The sequence below is a fragment of the Aythya marila genome, assembly GCF_965140915.1.
Source record: "Aythya marila genome assembly, chromosome: 2".
Lineage (NCBI taxonomy): Eukaryota > Metazoa > Chordata > Aves > Anseriformes > Anatidae > Aythya > Aythya marila.
The window spans coordinates 145,001,644-145,023,324 of NC_139043.1; the positions used below are offsets into that span (position 1 = coordinate 145,001,644).

Here is a 21,681-nt window from a genome sequence, read left to right on the forward strand (position 1 = left end):
TATTTCCATGCCTCTGTTTTGGCTTCCAGAGGACGCTCAGCTCCTCCGAGGATACACACGGAGTCTCCTCGGAGTGCAGCTCTGAGCTGCACCTCCACGAGGGGGAAGGAGCTCTGTAACGCTGACTCAGCCTGCAATTTCACAGGCTTAAACAGTCAGAAAGGAACCATCACACTCAATAAGACCAAAACATATGTGACAATACATATGTCAGACGCTCATCTCCTCACCATTAAGGGTATATAGACACACGTATCAGCACAGAGTTCATTATCTCTGACCAAGGTGCTATTTCACAGGGGAGGCTGCAACTTCATCTGAGGTCTTTATGAAGCAGGCGTCACCTTAAATCTAGAGAAAGTGCACGGAGGAAATGAAGAGGGCACTGGATTTAAAGCAAGCCAATGTCCTGCCCTTGCTTCCCAGGGAAATTGTGCGTGCTCACTCACGGTGCTCCGTGAGCAGTGGGGCTTCCATCATGCTAGGAACTGAAAAGAGAGGCTTTATGCAAAATAAATAAATAAATAAATAAATACAACATATAGCAACAATAATAATTGCAAACTTCCGTTTTGCATATTCTGTATAAGCAATTTCCATCTCCTTACTTTACCCTGCATCATTTTAATGTTAGGCTTCCATAAATTAGTTACATACAAAGACTTAGCGAGAGTATTTACACCACTTTCACCATAGATACTTCTTTTTTAGTCTGATTTCCCAAAGAATTAATACTTTTGTATTAAAAGCCCTAATTGCAAATACTGCTCTCCTATCCCTCAGCAAATTTATGATCCTTTCTGTTGATCTCATTTAAATGGCAACAAAGCTGGTAAAAGTGCTGGAGGGCACGTCCTGTGAGGAGAGGCTGAGGACACTCGTGTTGTCCAGTTTGGAGAAAAGGAGGCTCAGAGGCGACCTTGCTGCTCCCTGCAGCTCCCTGAGGAGGTGGGGAGGGAGGTGTTGGTGATGGCAGGACATGTGGGAATGGCACAAAGCTGAGCCAGGGGAGCTTCAGACTGGACATTAGGAACAATTTCTGTACAATGAGGGTGGTCAGACACTGTAAAAGGCTTCTGAGAGAGATGGTTGATGCCTCATGCCTGCTGGTGTTCAAGAGGCATCTGGATAATGCCCTCATTAGTGTGCTTTGACTTTTGGTTAGCCCTGAAGAGATCAGGCAGTGGGACTAGGTGATCTTTGAGGTCCCTTCCAAGTGAGCCATTCTCTTCTCTTCTCTTCTCTTCTCTTCTCTTCTCTTCTCTTCTCTTCTCTTCTCTTCTCTTCTCTTCTCTTCTCTTCTCTTCTCTTCTCTTCTCTTCTCTTCTCTTCTCTTCTCTTCTCTTCTCTTCTCTTCTCTTCTCTTCTCTTCTCTTCTCTTCTCTTCTCTTCTCTTCTCTTCTCTTCTCTTCTCTTCTCCCCTATCCCATCTCATCCCATCCCATCCTATCCTATTCTATCCTATCCTACCCTATCCTACATCTGACAGGGCAGGAGTCAGAGATGCCCCCCCAGCCACAAGTTCCCAAAAGGAGAGCATGTGGACAGAGGTGCCACACGGATTGCTGGTCCCACTACTGCAGATTCAAACAGAGGAGGAGCTTGATGGCCAAACCAGGTCTCTGGTTTGCACTTCCACATGGGAAAACGCAAAGTTACGGAGGAACAGCTATCCTTAGCCTTACCCCCACAATCTCCACAGTTGCCTTGCAGCAATGTTGAATAAACTGGGACAATTTTAAAACCGACACCCTCCTCGCCTTAAAACCGAGGAACCGTACTCCATCCTTAATGGCTTTTCAGCTCCTAATTGCTATGACGTCATGTAGGTTTTGGGGGAACCTCAAGAGGGCCCTGATTTAGCGCAGGGACGGCCCCGACCTGGGCTGGGAAGTGCCTTTGTCCCCAAAGCCTGCCCCCAAGCAAGGCACCCGGCTCCCGCTGGCAGCCCTCGTTTGCACTTGAAAGCCGGCGTTGACGGCAGCATCACCTAACCGGGCAAAGAGCCCTTCGCGTTTGGCAGTGAAAAAAAAAAAAAAAAAAAAAAAAAAGGAAAAAAAAAAAGTTAAAGAGGCCTTAAAGAAAGTGCTAATTAGGACAACCGCAAGGAGACGATTTTTCGCTTGCCTTTCCATTGATCTGCCCTGTAAAGAGTATTTTACATTAACAAGTGTAGCAGTCATTAAAACGCTGTGGCTCTTCTTTGTTTTCGGTTCCCAAATCACAGAAAATTATTTAAGACTAGAAAAAAAACCTTCGGGGGGAGAGGGAGGGGTACTTTTGCAGAAAAAATAGCTTTTTTTTTTTTTTTTTTTCCACCAAGCATTCAGAATTCGGCAATATTTCCACGGCTGAAGAGTTAAAGTGCATTCGGCAGTATTTATCAGAAAGCGGAATTTCCATTAGAAAGGAACTAAATCCCCGGGGACGAAACCCAAAGGTCAACGAGCATCAGCAAGCCCGAGAGGTGGTCTTCGGTGCCCCCGGGGAGGTCGCCTGCGCTCGTCCCTTCCCCGGCAGCTCCCTCCTGGCGAGGAGCCGAGAAGTTAAAGCAAAGCGGTGAGAGTGGAGAGAGGCAGGGATCCGTCCCGTTCTCAGCCGGAGCTCTCAGAGACTGCACTCAATCAGGCAGGCAAAAACACGCCTACTCAGCTCAGGGTATCCCCGCAAAGAAATCTCTTGACATTGCTTTGACATATTTACTTTCTCACGCGATTTTTTTTTTTATTTTTTTTTTCTTTCCAGTAGCAATAACTCCCGGCTCCTCTTCCCTGCACTCCGAGTGATGCCGGGCGGTCCCGTCCCCGCAGGAGGCTGGGGACACCGCGGTGCCCGGGGGTGTCGCTGAGCCCTGCCGGGGGGGGGGGTCCAGCCAAGCTCTGTCCCCTTTTTGGGACACGGCCGAGTCCCACATCCTGCAGCTTCCGAGCCTTGGGAGGTCGAGGTGGGAATGTGAATTTAAGGGCATCTCAGCAGAGGGAGCGCATCGCAGCCAGCGTGTCCCCGAAGTTACGGGGATGCTGTGCTGCTCGGTCCTGTTAGCCCGGACTTGTTGCAAGATCTGCCAGCCGGCAGCAAGCTAGGCTCGGCGGATTATTTCTTGTAATTAATACACCGTAATAAATAGAAAATAGCCCGGGTCCTGGCTGGCTGCGCGTCTTGGGTCGAAAGGGGAAGAGACACAAGAGTTTAACGACAGTTTTAAATGGGGGGCAGGCTTCCTGCGGCGCGGCAGAGATTGCAGCATCCCTTGGAAATACCCACTACCTTCCTGCAACGAACAGCCACCGCCTGCAGCACCCCCAGAGCCCCCCCATCCCCAGCAGAGCCCGAAGAAATGCCTCCTGCCTCCCCAGGTGTCCCGAGGGGCAGCCTCAGGGAGGCGGCACGGCCCCATCCAGCCCCCGGTGCCCTCTCCACGGGTGGGGACGGGACCGAGAAAGGGGGGTCCTAACCCCACGGGGCGATGCTACGAGGGGAGAGGTCCCGTCCTGGGGCCGAGCCCCCCACCCCCGGCGGGGTGCCACCGGCGGAACCCACGCGTGCGGCGCTGGGGGCGTGGGAAATTCACGCGGCCGGGCCCGGGGCAGCCGGGGGGGGGCCACAACCCCGCTCCCAACTTTCCTCGGAGCCCAGGGACCCCGGCGGCCGCTCCGGCGGTGGTACCGTATGCAAATACGCAGGCTGACGTCAGAGATCATGTGGCTTTTGGCGTAGATCCCCGCCGATCGAGGGCTTTTTTTTTTTTTTTTTTTCCCTTTTTTTTTTTTTCCCTTTTTCGTTTTTTTTTTTTTTTTTTTTTTTTTTTTTTTCTCCTCTCCCTCCCCTCCTCTCTCTCTCTCTCTCCCTTCTTGCCGGGGCGGTGCGTGCGGGTGCGCGTAGCGGCTGCCCGCGGGGGGCCGTGCGCCGCGGCGGGGGCGGGGGGCGCGGGGTCCCGCGGCCGCGGGCAGCCGCGGAGCGGGTGCGCGGAGCTTTCCCCGCCGCTCCCCCCGAGCCACTTCGGGGACAGCGCCTTGGGGCTCAGGTAGGAAACTTCCCAGGCGGAGTCCCCCCCCCCTCCTCCTTCTCCTCTCCTCTCCTTCCCGAGCCCTCCTCGGCCGCCCTCCTCCTCCCTGCCCACATGCGCTTGCGGGCGCTCCCGCCCCGCTCGCTCGCACCCAACTTTTGCTCCTGGAAAAAACTGCTCCGGGAGCCCGACCGGGGGCTGGGGGGGTGCTGGAGCCTAAAGGGGGGAGCCGGGAGGGTGCTCGGGGTGGGTTTTTAATTGATCGCTTTTTTATTTTTTAGCAATGCGGCTTCTTTCCCCCTGCCCCCCCACCCCACCCCTTCTCCCTCCCACCCACCCCTCCGGTCCTTCTCCCCGCTGCCTCCCGATCGCAAGTTCGGGTGAAGGGGGAAAAGAGGAGGAGGAGGAGGAGGGAAAGGGGGGGGGGGAGGAAAAAACATGTCTACGTTTGTCTATGTCGACATCAGCAACACAAAATATGGCGTCCGCTTTCGACAGGGCGTTACGTAGAGGCGAGCAGGGCGATTTTGGCGGTGCGGGGTCGCAACGGGAGCCGCTGGCTCGCAGGGAGGGGAGATGGGGGAAAAGGGAAAAAAAAAAAAAAAAAAAAAAAAAAAGAACAAGAAAAAAAAGCGCCCGGGTTGGGGTGGGGGGGGGCTGCAGGAGACGGGCGAGGGGGTCCCGGGGCTGCCGCCGGGCTCCGCGCCCCGCTGCCGGAGTTGGCCGGGATTTCTTCGGATTTGAGGGGCTGTGATTTTGTTTCGGTTTGGTTTGTGTTGTGTTTTGTGTTTGTTTGTGTTTTTTTTTTTTTTTTTTTCTTGACCCCTTTCTGCCGGAGAGGGGGCACCGCCAGGCCGCGGCTCGGAGCCCCCCTGCCCTGCCCCGCTCCTCCGGGGGCTGCGGCCGGGGCAGAGCCGGGGGCACGGAGCCGCCCCCCCCCCCCCCCCCCCAGCCGCTGCCCAAGTCCCCGTTTCGCCGGGGCGTTGATTTCTCCCAAAACGGGATCGGGAGATTTCGGGAAACTCGGCCTTTGGCACATTGCATCCACTTTTTTTTTTTTTTTTTTTTTTTCTTCCTCAGGAGGGGGTGACTTTCTCTTTTGTTTTAGCGGCTTCCCAAAGCCAGCCCACAACTGTCTGCTTATTATTATTATTTTTTTCTTCCCTCTGTCTCGTCTCCGGGCTGAGGGGTGAAAGCAGAAGGCACAGATTTTGTCCCCTCTTTGCTAGGAATAAAACTTGGAAGCAGAGCTGGGACGTGCTGAGGAGCTCCACCTGCCTGGCTCTGGGGGTCCCTCTGCCCTCTGCTGCTGGGGGCATCACCCTTGTCCCCAGATCCTTGGGCTCCCCAGGCACCTCCCCAGTGGAGCATCCCCACCCTGAGGGCAGGAGCTCCTTTTAAACCCCAGGAGCTCACCAGGGCCCTGACATACAGGGGAAAAGCAGCAAAAGTTTGTTGGGGGATTGGAAAGTGGAGAGCAGGAGGGGGAAAAGCATCCAGAGAAGCAGGGGTGGAAGAAAGAGGGGGATTTGCTGGGTGAGGAGCCTCCAGCAGCTCCTGCCAGCAGTGCTGGAGCAGTGAGTGATGCTGGGGGGGCACACGGAGCCCTGGGGGGCTTCACCTCTGCTCACAGCAAAGCTGAGGGCACAGCATGGGGATGTCAGTGAGGCAGAGCCAGTACCTCCTATGTGATTGTTGTGTCCCACCTCGATTCAAATAACACAGGTGCCAGCACCCCAGTTGGGGAAGTTTTAGCACATCCTATAGAGGAGAAATGACAGGAACTCCAGCAAAGCCCCTTTCCAACTTGGGGCTGAAAACTAACATGTCAAATGCCTCTGTGATACTATTTTCCATGAAATGATTGTAAATCATCGCTGCTCTCAGCTTTGTCCACTTCACCTACAAAGAGTTGTCATTATTTTAAAACTAGGGATTAAACTTCAGGCCGGTTTGTCCCCTGGCTGGAGCCGGGGCAGTTTTATAGGTGCGAGGAGGAGCAGGCTTGGACGTCTCCAGCAGAAACTTGTGTGTAGCCTTGCAGGGAAATAGCACGTGAGCTCCCAGAGCGTGTCTGGGTGCATGGTGTGGTGGTGTTAGGAGACCAGGAGAGGAGTGATTGTGTTGTTTGAGAGGTATCTGTGACAGAAGTGCTTTGCCTGTGTAATATATTCCTGTCCCGGTGAAGCCTTTCTGATGTAGATGTGGCTTCAGCCTGTAGGATGGACACAGCAACCCTTTGAAACACAGAATTGCAAATTGATCTCCGGGTCGGTGAAAGCCAGCCACTGGCCAGCAGGTTGGGAGAGTATAAAGGATAAAAAAAAAAACATGCATTTTTTAAGTTGCTGGCCAGTTCTTGCTTTTTTTCAGGAGCCACTTGTGTGTTTATCCCCTCTCAGGCTGCCCCAGTGCATGTGCAGAAATGAATTGCCACAAGCTCTCCTCTGTTTGTCCTCTCTCCTTGTACCTGTGATGAACTCAGTCCCGGAAAGAGCTCGCAGACGTGCGTAGCTCAAAGCGATCAGCCCAAAGTCCATGTGATTACTCGCCTTCATAAAATGACGTTTTTCCTGCCTGGCCACCACAAAAGTTATCCCGTCAGAGTTTCGTCCTGCAGCACACCTCTGCTGTGGGTGTCTGGGAGGAGGGCGCTCCTTCAGCTGCTTTCTCCGCAAGTACCACGGTTTTCTCTTCTTTCCACCCCAGGGACATGCCACGATTTCCAGTCAAGGGCTGTAAAACCAGTAAACCATGGCAGGGGACATCCCAAGCTGGCAGTGTCACATTTTGATTCTTTTTGTCAAGGAGGTGGACTTCATGGTGTTTTAATATAAGCCCCAAAGGAGAAAACTAGCATTAAATATAGCAAAGGTACTCGCTTCTTTTTGCATTTTCAAACCAGTTTCAAACTGCAGCAGACTGGAATACAGCAGGTTTTGCTCGTCCTCATACAAAATGAGGCTTTTAATGCCAGGCGTGACATCACTGTGCTTGCATGTGCGACATCCTCCGTTTTTATCCCTTTTAGCTCTGCTCTAACTAGGGTGATCCTCAGGGATATCACTTGGAGTCTCTCGCGGCTGGGATGTTTTGACCCATATCTGAGTTATTTTTCTGTGTGTCCGCTTGACTTAAGGAACGAAGGCATCCACTGAGAATAAATACAAATAGTGTTTTGATTATAATTTGTTGAGAAATGGACATGGTCTCAACTGACTTCCCTGAGATTGTAGCATGGCTGTCAGTGGCAGCAAAGCTGCATTTCCTTTTTATGTGGAGAGTGTAATTTGAGTTTCAACTTCCTTTCAAGCATAACCATGATCCAGCTAGTGTGCCCTTTCCCTAACAGTTACTGCAAACCAGGGGTTGTAACATGCACAGCTCCCTGGTGGTATCTGTAGGTATTCCAAGTACGTAAGAAAATTAAGCATTATAGGCATTAACTTTAATCCATTAAAGTAATTCCTGGGATTCTGTCAAGGTGTGTTTACGTGTGTCATGTCAGCTGGAAATAGGTGTGTGGTGTTAGTTTATTTTATCTCCCGTGTGAAAATTCATAGGCCTGGAGTTCAGTAGATGTCATCATATGGTGATATTGGAGGTACACAGTGATTTGGGGGCTCTTCGGTAAAAGCTAGAAGACATAATGATTTCCAAAATGTTGCAAATACTTTTAATAGACAGTAGTATTTGTTGGTGTGGTACCCCGAGGTGGGAATGATGTGAACAGGGCCCTTAAAAGATTAATCCAAGAGAGTTCAATTCCAGCATTGCTGTCCTAAGGCAGTTCAGAAATCACCATCCCAGCCCTCCCTCCCCAAAACACCATGGCTTTACAGATCATAAGGTTGTGGGTCTTTTTGTTGTTGTTGATGTTGTTGTTTTGTCCTTGTGTTGTTTCTTTTCTGTTAAGAGAGAGACACTTCAGAAACACTGTGGTTTGCAAGTTAGGACAGCACTCAGCAAGCTGCTCTCTGTAATGTGCACCCCCCAAAATGGCTCTGAAGCAAAAACTGAGGTGTCTGTCTGGCAGCAGGAGTTGCAGTTTTATGTAAACCAGCCAGTACCGTGAGCATGTTGGTGCAACTGGGAGGCCTGGTCCAACTGGAGCACGTAGGGTGTCTGTGTGAAGTGTGTGAAAGATCCTCTGTTGTTGGTATAGGGTTTTTTTTGGGAGACCATTTTTTGTTTAGGGAGACCAGTGATGGTAAGCAGATGAGGTTTTGGCATTAGTGAACAGGAGGGGACCTGCAGGAAGTCCTCCTGGGGATTTAATCTGGGGGGTGTGGGGAGATTTCAGTGAATTGTGACAACTTTCTGCAAGTAGCACACTTCCAGGGTGGCGGAAGCAAGGCTTGCGCAAGGAATTTGGTGTCACACTGGTACTGATCCTCCTCATCATAGCTACATTTTCTCTCCGCTGTGGCCCCTGGGCAGACTTCCCAGCAGGGACACAATTTAGCAAAGCCAAGCCTGTTGACCATCAGCTTGCCCTTCGAGTTAACTTTTATGGACATTTTGTGGTGTCATTTGCACAAGTCCTCTCCACAAGTCCATAAACCATGGGTTAAAAAGCTGTGGTCAGCACTATTGAGCAGTGATGTGGTTCAAGTTCACCCTTGGGTGCAGCTGCCATCCAGAAAAAGCTCTGAAGTGATGTAGGTCTCCTCCTCAGGCTGCTTATAATCTCTTTATGCAGGGCACCTAGGGCCTAGGTGGGCATGAGCACTTTGGTGGGGTCCTCATCCCACAGCCACACCAAGAACTTGTTCCTCGAATTTACTGAGCACGGGTTTATCCTCTCAAAGCCAGGCAGTGAGCTGGACGAGCTGTGTAAGCACAAGATGCCCTTTTGCTTTTGATACAGGCCTTGCTGCTGGTGGGATACGTGCTGCCCTGGGCTGATTCAGCATCGTGGCAAATGTCTGTGGCACTGTAGGAACTTCTTAAGTGGTATGTGTGTGTGTGTATATCTATCTATCTATCTATCTATCTATCTATAAAAATATATATAAAGTACAGCATTTCAGTGATGTGATCTATGGCATGGTCCCAGCTGGCACCAAGGGCGAGGACAATTAGCTTCTTGTCAACAGCAGGAGGGGTGGGTTGGGAGCTTCCCCCCCTGCTTTCTGTGCCCAGGTTAGGCCATCATGGGCCTGAAGTCTTAGTTTTCCTTGCCTATTTTTCTCCCAGTCTTCCTGTCCTGACCTTATTTCCCCTCTTAGATACTAAGTGCTTTTTAAGCTTGCAACCTCAAGTTACCTGTGGATTTTGGCATCTCTTTTGTTGTTGTTAATTGTCTATTGTTCCCACAATTTTCTATTAAGTGCTAAAACTGCATATTTGACTTGCTGGATCCAAAACAAAACAAAACAAACAAAAAAAGCTAAATGGAAAGAGATTTTCTTGCCTGTTTTGAGTCAATGACCGTAACTGAGGAAGCCTCAAGTTCAGAATTATTTAACCTCTTGTACAGTCTGGTGAGTAGAGGAAGAAGTCAGAAACCTGATGTGTATCTCCTACAGCAGAGCTTTATAGGGGAAAAAAATGTGATTCCTTTCTTTTTACATGGAATCGTTTTGTGGTTTTTGTTTTTAAATAGCACTCCAAAGAAGCAGGCTCTGAGCGGCTGCTAAAGGCACCATCAGAGGGGTTCAGTAAAATCCTAGTATTTCTCAAGGAGTCTGTGCCCTGTCTCTTTGCCTTCAATCCATGTGTTCCCTTTTCTCACCCTCCAAGCTTTGGAGTTTTTTTTTTGTGTCTCTCAACCCAATTTCATGCTTATTAGTTTCAGTTACTTTATGTTACACTTCATTCAGGCAGCAGAAGTGGGAAAATAGTTGTTGATTTTGTTGTTGGTGGTGGTGGTTGGTTTTTGTTTTGTTTTAATTTGAGGTCATAAGTTTGCTTTGTTTCGGATGCTGCAGGGTTTGGGGCACTTAGCCGGGGGATGCCAGGCTGAGGCAGGCCACACTGGCATCTCCCAGGTTTGCTGCCAGGCTCAGGAGCACTGCTGATTCACTCTCACAAGAAATTAAAGGAGAGTCCTGTTGGTTCTGGCCTCAAGTGTTTTTGACAAGATGCCTTCCCCACCCCTCTTTCTGCCTCCCACCTCTAAAACAAATATGTTTTGTTGTGGTTTGTTTTTTTGTGTGTGTGTTTTGTGTTTTTTTTTCCAGCATCCTCTCCAGCACGAACTGTCAGGCACTGCAGGGAGTTTTTCCTTGTCTTTTGTCTCTCCAGAAAGTGATTTATTTAAATGATATGCTCGGAGCACGCTGCCATTGCAGGCTTCGGTGCTTGTCGCCTTCATTGCCTTATTATAGTTTCCTTGAAATCCGTGGAAGATCAGCCCAAGGTGGTTTGGCAGTCCTTTATCCCACATCTGTTCCCTTGTCCCCATCAAGCATTCCTGGGGCATCTCCTGCAGCCTGCCACGTTGACGATGCTGCTTGACGATACTGTCGTGTGGCACTGCTAGATGTTGGGAGGAGTCGTGGCCTCGCAGTTAGAGATTTTAGGGATCTCTTCCTCATCTCTCAGGACAGCATAGGTTTTTTCAAGGCTGTGAGAGCCAGAAATCCTTTTACACGAGCTTTGTGTAAAGTTCCTGATCTTTCCAACCTGGGCTCGGGTACCAGCGTCTTCTCAGGAAGGCACCATCTCCATTCTGCTACTGTTTTGAGGGTTAAATTTAATTTTCTTTGAGAAGTCAGTGGTGTTGAGATGCTGAAAAAGCACTGTGTGGGGTTTTCAAGCCAGAGACAGTGTCTGGTGATGCTGCATGGGAGAAACAGCATAGACATGCGGGGCTGGTGCTTGCTGTGGGCCTGCAGGATTTTACAAGGAGGCTTTCAGGTTCAGAGCTGGTGATGAGCAAATCATGATCTGCGGGTAGTTTCAGAGGAAACTGCTTCCTTAGGGAGCCTCTTCTTCCCTCTGCCTGCATGGGATCTTCTGGCCTAAGGAAGGAATAGGCTCTGCATGTGTTTTAAAGCAATTAGAGTGACAAGGAAGCAGTGTTAAATGTGTTAGTTAGGAAGGAGCTGTTTTCTTCAGCTACCCTTACTTGGTATCTTCTTTTTGTCTGGAGTTAGCGTCCTCAAGTTTTGCTCAATCTCAGTTTATACAGGGCTCCACTCCTCTGTGGATCTGCCGTAGTCTCATCTTTGTGCCTGGTGGTTATGTCAGGGGGATAGAGGTGGTTTGGGAAATGTTGCTCAAGGCAAACACAAGTTTCAAAATCTGCAGTTAATCAGATACAGGAAAAAAAAAAAAAAGTTAGCTTTCTAAAGTGTTTTACATTCAAACCTAAATGTTCTTAGATGTTTTTAGACTGTAAAGATGGTCTTAGCTCCAGCCTCATCTCTTCTCACTTAGCAGAAAATCAGAATGCCGAGGTGGTGGATTTAAAGTTAATCTTTTGAAATCTGAACTCGTTTTTTTTGCTCCACTTTAGCTCCTTTGCAAGTGGAAGTTCCTGTTCTCCCTGTAAGGCACCTGTGAGCCAGAGTGCTCAAGAATGGGAGCTTTCAGCAGGGTCAGCAGCTCCAGCTCCCAGCAGAGCCAAATGCACCCTACTGCAAAATCTCCAGGGGATGCACATATACATAATTTTTGGGGAAAAAAATAATAATAAAGTCACAAACCTCTGTCTGCATCCCCTCACCAGTTTAGGAGGAATTATGTTGTTCAGATCATGTTTTGCATTTTTATTTTATTTTCAGTATCCTCTTCCTTCCCCTCCTTTCCTTTCCCTGTTCCCATAGCAGGGCAGCACATCCCTTTGGGCGCAGGGTGCTGCCCAGGCAGGGTGCTCGCTGCCCTTGTCCCCTACATCCCAGGCTGTGCTCTGGGGAGCAGCGAGCTGTGAGCTGCCGGCTGGCCCGAGCTGATTTTTTCCATAGTAAACATGAGCCAAGTTCTTTTGAAAATTCACGGTGGGGTACGGCCCGGGGCTCTTTATAATTCCGCCTACCAAAAAAAGGCCACATTTCACTGTGGCACAGCATCATTCAGTGCCTGTCTTTAAAAAAGCAGTCTGTTCAGTAGCTTTCTACTTATGTGCTGGGGAAACCATGGCAGGGGAAGAGCTTTTGTGGTGCACGGTGGAGCGAGGGACCTGCTCAGTGATGTGCTATTGAATGAGAAGCACCCCCTGGAAAGTGTGCGAGCTGCATCGCAAGGAGGATATTGGGTGTTTAGTGCTAGCACTGCTGCCTCCAAAGATTGGTTGTGATGTGGTAAATAGTGTGTGGTACTTGCTGGCCAAGGTTTAGGGGCTGTTTGTGGTCTGCTTTGCTTACAAAAGGTATAGGGAAGCAGCCTGAGGATGGGGATTAGCATCCATATCCACCACCTCTCTAAATTCTTTCGGATGTTTTGTGTGCAGCAGTGCAAGGTGCAGTTTGCTGCATTGTGAAAAGAGTGTGTTTGCACAGGAAAAGAGTGTGTTGATTATTGAATACCTGAGCTTCCTCTCTCTGTCCATTTTCTGGGCTTGCAGCTTGTGCTAAAGTTTGCTGCTTTGGACCCAATGCATCCTTCCCCATTGCCTCTTGCTGGTGCAACCCTGCTGGAGGATCCTTCCTCACCTCCCTTTCACAGGGTCTGCAGGACAGAGGAAAGGACTGTGATTTGCCACAGTTTATTCTGTTTTTTACAACCCACAGATACTCGTCTTGAAACGTTGTTCACCTTCTGGGGTGGCCCCTAGGCTTGGGTTGGGTTGGGTTGCAACTTGGTGAATTTTTGGCTGGCAGCATGATGGTCCTTGTGTCTGTGCTGTGCTTGAAAAGCACTGAAAAAGTTGGAATCAGTACATTTTAACACAGTAGTGAAATTTTTAGGGTAGCTAGCAGAGGAAGAAAAATATCACAAATCTTGGTTTTCGGTTTTGTTTTTCATGAAACAGTGAGACGACTGTGGTAGAAACCCGATTAAGAAACATTTGCAGTTGGGTATTTTTTCAGTCATTAACCTTTTTTTGGCTTGTCAGTGATCTTAAAGTATCCGTTCTTAAATTATCTAAAACATCTGGTTCATGCCAGATGAGGAAAAGCCCAATGCACATCTGGGTTTGGCAGGATTCTCCGTTCATGAAGTTTCATCCTTAGCATGATTTAAATAGTTCAAGGTGTTAAAGTCATTAAATCAAGGTTTATAACAGCTTTCAGATGCTCCCCAGTTAAAGCAGGAAGGAATGTTACATGCTATGTGTTTTAAAAGGAAGCACTGAACGTTCTTTGCTAATTATGTTCTTTTTTATTAAGTCCAAGTAGTTGTTTTTTTTGCTTTTTTTTTTTTTTTGAGGCGAGTTTGGCAAATGATAGTTTTTAATCAAATTACAGAATAAAATAATTGCTTCAAATTGAATGTAATGAACTCTTATTTTACAGGTCTTCATACAGTGAGGATCTGTTAAGGCCACCCTTGATCTGCATTGAAATTAGGCAGGCAGAGTCTTGTTTGAAGGCAAGCAAAGCCAAGGACCAGTTTTCTTAAAAACTAGAAGACATCGTGCCAGGAGGTGCTTGTCCAGAAGCACAGGCTTTAGGAGAAAGCAGGGTGTTAGGGGATAGAGAAGCCTTTTGTCTGTTCAGCAGGTACCTGTGGATAGATTAGGCAAATTGTAGTTAATGGTTTAACGAAGGGCCCAATGCTGCAGCTGTGCTTGACTTCAGTGCTACTTGGCAGTGCTGTTCTAGAGGGTAGGATTAAGACTATGACTTTGAAATTAAGCTTTTCTTATACTTGTCTTCTTCCCAATAAATACAAAGCTTCTGACTGCCAATTCTGAGTGGTACAGCCCAAACAGATGACGTGTAAAAAAAGGCATTAAGGAAATGGGTCTGTGCTGTCCTTATCCACCTTCAGGAGAGCCTCTGAGCTCCAGACCCTTATGGTTTTCTTTGCAGACCCTTATCATTTGTTTAGCAGGAAGTGTCATCTGTGTCAAGCTCTCTGATGTGAGCTGAAATTCAGGAGACTAACTGTGGGAGCAGCAGGATTGATGTAGGCTGCTTTCCGCTGGATTTGACTCTTGAGATTGAATTCCTGCGTGGACTTGGAAATCTGTGTCCCCTTCCCTGAATGACACTGTTCCCTCGGACCTGTCCTCCTCACCCTGTCTGCTTTTCCTGGCTGTAAGGCTGGAGCTGCTTCAGGCTTTGCTGGGTGAAGCTCTCTGTATGTGGAGTTAGCAAACGGGGGACAGCTGAGAGACGCTCGCTGCGTTCCCAGCTGGGAACATGCAGGCAAGGCGATGTCAACTCAGAGGCATGAAAGAGTAAGCAAAGCAAAAATACCTTTCCACCGAAGCCCTCGCTGCATGCAAGGCTGAAATCGTAGGAGCCGTTCTTTGAAGTCAGCCTCCTAGTTGTATTGTGAATTTGGCTTTCAGGATGCAGCTTTGAACATGTAGCTGAGGCCTTCGAAAGCCCCAAACCTCTGCTCTTTTAAGTGACATTTTTACATATATTCATCTGCTGGGTACACATATACTTGCACACATGCATAGCCTGTTCCCACCTGGACATGTGTTCGGGACACTTGTGTTTCAGTTGGACGTAGTCCTGAGGTGTTCTCCCCCCAGCAGATGTTTCTGGAGCATCAGGACAGTCTGTGCAGACTTTTTGCAGCAGTCTCCATCCCTGGGACCCACCACTGCTGGGTCCAGCACAAGGCTGCCACCACACGCAGAGGGGTTGGGTGCAGTTCTCCTGGATGTCTGTGGCCAGCCCCAGGGTCCTGTCCTGACGGGAAGGATCTGATGAAAGATCAAGCCGTTCCTTTGCATTATCACACTGTAGTGAATGGGCAAACACTTCGGTTCTCATCTTGCCTTTGCTTCTGAAATCACCAGCAGCTGTTTCATTAACTATTAATGACCTGCTCATTAATGCTGTAAAAGGCTAGGACCAATCTCACAAATTTTCTGGACTCTTCCCCTGAAATATTTATGACTTGCTCACTATGCAGAAGGGCAAGAGCAACAGCAGAGAACATGCCTCCAAGTTTTGTTGAGCATTATTAAAGAGCTCATGAATATGAAGAAGCTGGCAGGTTGTTTCTTTTTTTTTTTTTTTTTTTTTACTTTTGTGTTGGCTTGCCGAGCTGTGTGTCTGGCTGCAGGGGTAGGACAGGCCCATAGCAGGCGCTTGCTGAAGCATCGCTGGCTCAGCTGGTCCCTCGGTGCTCCATTACTCCAGGCAGCTTCCTATCCAGGCTGACCTACTCTTCTGTCTGGTCTTCTGCCTCCTTAGCAGAGTTTTCTTATTACTATTACTTAACTTTCTTATTACTACTTTTTACGGGGTGAAAATATTTTATCCCACATAATATGAAAGGACAAGGGATGCTTGGTTCCTTTCCTGGAACCATTACTTATAGCTGATGGACCAAAGTTAAAATGGATCCGGGATGGAATTTCAAAGTCCTGTCCTTCACCAGCATCATCTTCAAGGGTTTAACTTAACAACTTACTTTTGTACTGCTAGGACAAGGTGAAGAGCCTGTTTAGGCAGCCTGGTGGTAACTAAAACCTCATGTTAGCACATGGTCATACCATGCCCCATATGACTGCAGCAGGCCCTGGTGGGACCCCATTGTCACATCAGTCTCCAGAAACGTGCCAGCAGTGTGCTGAATGCAGCTTGGGTTTGACCTCAAAACTAGCATAGTTGTCTCTTGGGAAGACCTGTGGGACTGCAGCCAGCATCCAGATTTTGTGTGACTTTTGTCACTCCTATTTATTGAAGCAATTCCTCCACAAGCTTGAAAATGGATAGATGCAAAAACAGGGTTTCTACCCTTTTGCTGGTGTAGATCTTCCAGGAGCAGCTGCAGTGGAGGCTGCAGAGCAGATCCTGGTCAACTATGTTTTTTTTTTAGTTACCCGTAGTGCTATTATCCCTCCGTCTGTAGAGCTGCTCTCTTCCTTCTGGAACATCTCCCCCATCATCCCACCCAAGAGCATGAAGCTCCTCCTAAGTTTTGGGAGCCCCTTCCTTATTTCTTCCTTGGTGGTTAGGAGGAGTTGTCCCAAAACAGACGCTACTCCTCTCTCAATCTGGCATGGAATCACAGGTGAAGGATGTTGCAACATCTCTGTTACAGAGCAGAGGGAAGACCGACGTAATTCAAAACGCTGTGTCCTGTCCCTGCCAGAAGCACCAGGGATCAGGTATTGATGACGTGAGAAAGCACGGTGATGATCAGCATTTCCAGTAAGCAGAAGCTTACGGTGTCCTGTGAAATAAGCGGAAGAGGGAAGCGTCTCCAAGGGTCAGCTGTGGGATCTTGGTGTCATAACTTGAGCTGCCAGCAGCCAGAGAAATTCCAGATGTGTCTCCTGCGTGCTGCTGAGCTGCGGGTGACACTTCAAGGAAAATGTGTGTCTGGTTGCACTCACAGGCAGATTCCTGATTTCAGCACTTTCAGGCTGAGGACTAGACCACGCTGTGGATTACACTGAAACTCATCATTCATCTTCCTTTTTTTTTTTTTTTGGGCGGGGGTGGGGGCACTGTATTCCTGTCATGCCCTGTCAAGATGAAAACCATTGCTCACATATTCAAACAGCGCTGTCTGAGGTCCAGCCTTTAAAATGTCTTAGCATCGAAGTGATCAGTGGAGTGCCAGTAGGTCACTGGGACTTGTGGTTCTCCAGCATTTCTTGTAAAAAACAACTGTTCATTAGCTATATCCACATTTGCCTTGTGTCTCCGGGTGGGTACCCAGGTTTGGAAGTGTTACCTTAAATTGTTATGAAGCCTGATGTGCATTTAGGTTGATTTAGTCACTCCAACCAGCAGCCACATTGGGGCTCAGTGAAGTCTTACTCAGGGAAATGTCTTCAAAGCCTAAATTAAGAGGAAGAAAGGGTAAAATCATCCTCATAGCTGCAGGCTTATGGGTAGAAATGGAGGAGCTGCTCAGCTGGCTTAAATACGGTGGGTTCTGGTTAAGTCTGGGATGAAGCTGTCCTGTAGGATTTTAATCATCCTTCGAGATGTGTTAGTTTCTGTCTGTAACAGCGAGCGTTACAGCTTCATCCTGCATGCGAAATCCTTTCCTGAAACAGTGCTAATCTGGAGTTTACAGATCAGTGCAAACTCTCCTGTTTGGCTTTTTAATAAAACCTTGTATTTCACAGCATCAGCATGTCCATGCTTGCTTTACAGCGACTGACAGTCGCTCCCGTGAACGGAGAGGCTCAGCGTAGAAAGGCACAAGGGCTGAATTTTATGTTTTGTAGGACGCAGGTTGTAATGCACACTGGAAAGTTAGATCGCATCTCGCTTTCTTCTGAAAATAGCTTGGGGTTAAGCCATGCCTACAGCGCAGACTTCTGCCAGCAAAGCTGTACTGGCCAAAAGCATGAAGAGGTGTGATTCCTGAGTGACACAGCCATGCTGGCACAGCCCCAAGGCAAGGCTTGCTTGCGCTGGGAAAAACCACCCTTCCTCGGCCCTGCGAGCTGGTTTTGCTGCGCTGTTGTAGAAGGTGGGCTTGTTGCAATGGCTCAATCTACTGCATAACATTTTGACAGCACTGTGTAGGTATTCGTCTGCTGCTGAAGAGCTTCTGGTGTCGTGGGGGTCTTAGTTCCTATAAAATTTTTAAAGGGATGTTTTCACATCCTCCTCAGCATCAGAGGTGAAAGCCGCATCTTACTGTTGCAGGTCCTCTTCTGTCAGCTGTCTTTGTGTGGCTGGTTTTGGTGTCCCTCCACTTGCTGGGGCAGGGCACAGCAGCTGTTATTCTGGCTGTGCACGACTTAGTACTGTCTAATGTTGCAAGATCCAAAAATAAAAAGTGGAAAAATATGCAGACAGAGGAAACAAAGCACCAGTTTACCTCTTGGACAGAGCATCTCCCTTCCCTCTTCCCAGCACAGCTTTACCCCTTGAATCCTGGAACACAGATAACTCCTTTGGGTTTTTACCACCTACTTCATCTTTCCACAGAGTTTTAATCTTTGGCTTCCTTCAAGAACTGATGTTGTTACACTGCTACTACAGGTCCTTTGGTGAAGTACTGTGCCTTTCTTCCCCCCAGCATTTTAGAGTTACACATTTCTTTGCTTGAGGAAAAAAAAAAAAAAATCAAGGTCATTCTCTGCATTATCAGGGAACCAGAGAAAAGAGCAGTTCCTTGTGTTTTTTTTAACCTCTTTTTTAACCTCTTTTTTTTTTTTTTTTTTAATAAAAGTTGGGTTTTGTTTTGTTTTGTTTGTTTTAAAAAAAAAAGCTCCTGATAGCTGTTAGCATATTTTCCATCCATGTGTTTGTGATGCAGAAAAGTTTTCTTAGAAGAATGACGTGCAGAAGCAGTGAGGAATAAAACTGATACTCACATTTTTCCGTGGGGAATTAAAATCTCTCTTCCCATGGCCCTGACTAGGGCATTACCCTCCCGCCTGTCCTTTTCCTTCTGTGTACCCATGTCCCCATGTTGTGAGTTACTATTCAAATAGCTCGGTTTCTCAGTACGGTATTGGAGGCTCTGATTTCCAAACAGGTCCCTGAGCATGTGCCAATGGAGTGTGACGGATGGCAAAGGCCTCAGCAGACTTGCAAACCTCTTACTGATGTTTGTTTGTGGTTTTTAATTTACCTGTTACCTTTGGCAAAGTTAGTGCAGTAACTCAGTCTGCTGGCATTAGCCAGCTAAATTTCAGATCAGGTAACAGTGTATTGAGATGGGATTATCAACATGAAAACATTCAGATCCCCAACTTGGTCTCCATGGGGAGCGTGGATTCTGACTTGAAACAAATATGTGGGAAGGCTGCGATTGTGGCTTGTTTTTCTCCCAAAGTAAGAATGGGAACTGTGTCATCTTTTGTTGTCTTTTCCCTGATCCAGTGAAAATCTGCATTTTTTCTTTGTGAAAATAGACCCAAAAAAATTATTTTGCTACAGCAAATGCCGTCAAAATGCAAAGGTGAGTCTGAAACACTGAAATGTGATTGCTCTCCAGCGAGTTTCCCCCATGTATTTGCTGGTGCTGTTTGTAGCTGTGGAAAGCAGGGATGCTCGGCTTCCTGGGGCACGAAGCCCTCATATTTAGCTCATCCCAACAGATCACAGGGCACAGGACCTCAGTGTAATATCCTTAATCACTCCTCATTTCCCTCTTCCACCAGCAGTTCTCTGTTACTGTAGGGATGTATGCACGCACCTCAGCACTGAAAAACAACACTCGCTATTTTTACCTGTTTATTGATTATTTTTTATTTTTCCTTGAGGCTAAACACTAAAGACAAATAAGTTTATGAGCAAAGCATTTAAATGAATATGCAGTTATTATAGCTGATATCAGGGCAAAGGAATGCAAACAGGCCAGTGTGTGGCTTGATGTTTTTAGCTCCTGACCCTCCACCAATTTTTTATTTTGAGCACAGGAAGGGGCCAATATATGACCATATGCTTACAAAATGCTGGTTGCAAATGCATTCCAAACAATGTTGTCATAGTAATGATATGTCATGTATGTGTCACGTTTTATCACATCATGAATGTATCCGCATGACTACAAAACTTACTGTGTCTTCTTTTTGTATTCTTTGCCATAAGTATTAAGAATTGTTTCCAGTATACTTTTGTATCCATTCTGAATAAATTGGAAATGTGATTTCATTTTGCTCAGTACTGGTGGAAAATTCATACTGGAACATTTGCAAGAGATTGCAAGGAAAATGTTAAGTGTGTGCTTAAGCATTGTTGATGTTGATCAAGTTAAGTGTGCACTTAAGCCTTAGGAGCTATTGCCTCTTTCCAAGCATTGGTCTTAATGCAGGTTCTGAAAGAAGGGGAATTGATCTCTACTTACAAGGTTGTAAAGATGGAAGTGCACCTTGAGGGGAGCAATAATCAGCCAGAGCTGATGCAGGTAATTCTGTGAACATTATCTTGGCTGTACCTTTTCATTTTCCAAAGATAAAATCCTTTCAGCATGATCTAAAGATTCCTTCAATTTTCAAAAAAAAAGAAAAAAAATCTCCCCTTGTGATTTGTTTTCCCTTATTTTTCTTGTCATATAATCGCCTTCGTGTACTTTTAACAAGGTTTTGAAGTTAACGCTACTTTGAGGCAGTGATATCTAGGCCAAAGAGGTTCGCACCTCTCTGGTGTGAGCGAGTTCTTGTGATTTTTGGGGAGGGAGGTCTTGTGATCAGGACGTGGAGGAGCAGGCAATCAAGGCTCCCAAGTCCAGATTCGATCTCTGCAGCTTTCCCCCTTGTGAGCCTTTGGCAAATGAGAGAATAATGCAGACTGCATATAACAATCTTTAAAATAGATCTCCTTTGGGGAGAGTGTGGATTAATTAACATTTCAGAGACGCTTTGAGTTCCTTTGATAGGTGTTGCAGAAATGCAAAAGTGTTTTTTTTTTCTTGCTAGACATAGGCTATCTAAAGGACAGATTTTAATGATGTTGGTTTACCTCCTAAGAGTTCTTTTTCAAACGGAAGACTATTTAACTTCTTATGTATGTACCAATGTGGAGTTTTACCGCCAATGTAAGCCAAATAAAGTATAGGGTGCCTGGACAAAGACTGGATCTGGTACCTTCGCTTCGTGGAGGTTCATGCTGATAATTTGCCACTAGCCTCAGGGCTCTGATAGCAATTTGCCAGATGCTATACCAAGCCTAATTTGCATCTGTATTTACATAAATGCTTTAATTAAAATTATATGCACCGAGCTGAGATAGATCAGCAGCACTGCCTGCTATTTGTTTATGTTCCCTGACAATAAAACCCTACCTTGGCTTACAGATCATGCAACCTGACAAGGCAACTTGAGGTGTGGACTAGAAACTGGACAGATTTCTAGTTCGGCTCTACTGCAAAACAAGGAGAGACCTCAATCCTCCACAAATAAATTCTGCCTTTATTTTAGCACCAGAGGTGATTTGAACATCTTGATTCCAGCAGTCAGATTTGGTCCAGGACACTCTAGATTGGGTAGTGCTGTGTAGACATGATTTGTAGCTTCTTGCAACCCATGTCTATTTTGTCACACGTGAAAAAATGTGAAACTCCTCTGAGTACAGTAGAAAAATATTTTAAATGCAGTTTCCATCATGAATAAAATGTTTGACTGCTGTTATCTATGAGCAGAGCATTACAGAATTCCTTGTAGAGGCAAGAGCTCTAAATAAAGGGAATTTCTGGGCTCAAGTAAAGTCTTGGTCCTTTCAATGGGACATGTGAAAGCTTGTGGCTGAGTTGGGATCAAGGCAGTGGAGACACTGACTGAAGCTTTTGCTTAGACTCCACAGTCAATCTGGAAAATGCTAGCATAAAAATACAAATAAGTCAAAGCCTGAGTTAAATCGAAACTGTACAGTTTGCATTGGAACAGCAGAGGTTGCTCTGGTGTCTTGCTCTGGTCAATGTCACTGCTGCTCCACAGTTATTAGGAAATAATCACAAAGTGTCACAAAGGAGACTAATAGTGAGGCAAAGTTACTTAACTTGCTCTATACCAAGTACTTCCAAGCCACTGTTCCATGTTTTGAGACGTAGTGTATAGATCTGAGCATCAGCAGTGCATTTCTCAGGTGACCTGCGGCGACCACCTCATATAAAGTGACTTGCCATGGGACGGGTGGCCAAAACCAGCTTATTGAAGTCCATGTGCAAGAGCACAGGCATAC

At 47.1% G+C, this 21,681-nt stretch overlaps 1 protein-coding gene across 5 annotated transcripts in view; it reads left to right on the top strand.

Annotated features, from left to right (window-relative positions):
* The first annotated feature begins 3,833 nt into the window (after nucleotides 1-3,833).
* ZHX2 (zinc fingers and homeoboxes 2) overlaps nucleotides 3,834-21,681 on the top strand; it is a 68,409-nt gene continuing 50,561 nt past the window's right edge. For 2 of the 5 annotated variants that reach the window (XM_082753157.1, XM_082753154.1), the window contains exon 1: nucleotides 3,834-4,024. The gene's annotated coding sequence lies outside the window, so the exon portion shown is untranslated. Of the gene's footprint in view, nucleotides 4,025-4,486; nucleotides 4,540-8,889; nucleotides 8,963-21,681 lie in introns of those variants that run through there. The other 3 variants (XM_082753156.1, XM_082753158.1, XM_082753155.1) reach the window with 3 other exon arrangements.